This window comes from Tenrec ecaudatus, chromosome 4 (genome assembly GCF_050624435.1).
Source record: "Tenrec ecaudatus isolate mTenEca1 chromosome 4, mTenEca1.hap1, whole genome shotgun sequence".
NCBI classification, from domain to species: Eukaryota; Metazoa; Chordata; class Mammalia; order Afrosoricida; family Tenrecidae; genus Tenrec; species Tenrec ecaudatus.
In genome coordinates this window covers 85,486,519-85,488,454 of record NC_134533.1, presented here as the reverse complement: position 1 = coordinate 85,488,454, position 1,936 = coordinate 85,486,519, and the positions used below count along the sequence as shown (strand labels likewise).

Below are 1,936 nucleotides of genomic sequence, written 5' to 3'. Positions count from 1 at the left end.
TTTCAGAACTTTCCTTTATGTATGATGTTTGCCTCATGTTTTCATAACTCATATTTTAAAAATAAAATTGCATTACAAGTCCCCTTATGGAAAATGATTTACTATACTGAAATAGCCTGCTTCTTATCAGCTGAAACGAAACTATTTCTTCAGCTTAAATTATGTGAATAGCAGTGTAATTCAGAGCAAATGTAAAGGTAATTCCCCTAGTGCTACACACACACAGACACACACACACGCGCGCGCCGAAATAAGTTGCAACTGATTTTTTGTAGGAGAAGCAACTGGCTTCCATTATGAAATATGGCAGAAAGAACATCCAGCTGCGATCTACGGACTGAAATCGCAAGTCTCCATCAGCATGGAAGTTCTGTGGACTTTCTGTGTGGGCGGTAAGTGAGCGCCTGCACAGAGTATGACCGGACTCCAATTCCCCGGTATCTAAATGAGGGGAAACCAGACCTCCCTCTGCCTAGTTGCTCTGACACACACATGACTGTCTAGATGTTCATGAGGGAAAACATAAATGGAGAGTGGGGTGGGTTTTATATAAACTGTCAACTTTATATTTTATATATAAAATGTATAAACTTTAAGTGGCTTGGGCAGAGGGCCGCTGACTCATGATAGGCTGTATGTCAGGCTTTGGTGCTCAGGAGGCAGGCTGGACAACCGTGCTGCTGGTCGAGAGCTCATTGAAAGGGATGTCAACCGTGAGTTCTTGGGGATCCCTTGGGAGGCCCCCAGGGGGTGTGACTTTCGCCATACTCTCATAGGCATTGGTCTGAAGGTTGGGGATTTTGTGAGTGAAGTCGCCAAGGTAGCCTGGTTTCTGAGCCACCACAGACAGTGGGCTCAGACTGGTGCTTTTTGGCTATACCCCAGGGTGGCCGTCTTCTTCTCTACAGCTCCCGCCCCCCGCCCCTCGCCCCCATGTCCCCATCCCGCCCATCTTCTTGCTGTTCAAGGAAGACCTGGTCCCCTTCCCCGCTACCATCTTATGCTTGCGCCTCCGATGGTGGGACAGGTTGCTCCGGTGCCAGAAGTGGAAGGAACATAATGCACATTTGTATGGTTTTTCACCAGTGTGGGACCGCTTGTGGGCTCCCAGGTGACGCACTCAGCAGAGGCGAAAGGACGCAAGTGACACCTATGAGGTTTCCCACCGGTGTGGATTCTAATGTGCTCCATGAGCCAGGCCACCCCTTTGCTGGCATGGGTGCGCTAGGGACGCCTGAGCTTCCCATCCAAGTCCTCTCAAGCCCGTCTACTACCAGTCTGGAGTTTTCATCCAGAGAAACTCCAACAGATGGACGGTCAAGTCCACTCTGATGAGCAGTTCCAGCTCCCTGCAGAGCCTCTGCTTCTTGGTCCCTACTGACAGATCCCAAGGTCACGCTCACCCTTTCTGCCAAGTCAGCTGTTCTTGAAAGTCTTCACGAGGTCGGGAGGCTGTGGTTTCTTTTCCCCATCTTTGCTTCCGTTTGAAGTTTACAGTTCATCACACCTAGAGGACACCTCCTGACAGCTGCACGGAGTGAGCCCCACGGCCTTGTTCAGTGTCTCTGCGGTCGCCACCACAAAGGCAGCCTCTGTCGCCACTTCCATGTTTGTTGCCTCTGAAATTCCATCTCTCTGCTTTGTCTAGGCCAAGTCTCCCATAAAGCAGGGAGGGAGCTTGGCATGTGTCTCAGCATTGTCTTGATAAATGGGTTGACTGCATTCCAGGAAAAGACAGTTGGAAACCTCATAGCACACAATAATACCCTATCTCGCTATAGAGTGATGCAGGAAGCATAAAAAAGGCAATGGAAACAATGTACCGAGCCACTGTACCCCTTTCCCACTCCCAAAAGAGTCAGTATTCAACTACTTGAAGAGGTAGCATATGATAGAGAACTGATGGTACCGAAGGAAGAAGTCTAATTTACCCTGA

General features: G+C 49.2%; 1 pseudogene; it reads right to left on the bottom strand.

Annotated features, from left to right (window-relative positions):
* Window positions 1-621: 621 nt before the first annotated feature.
* LOC142445939 (zinc finger protein Pegasus pseudogene) lies at window positions 622-1,608 on the bottom strand (annotated as a pseudogene).
* Window positions 1,609-1,936: the final 328 nt, after the last annotated feature.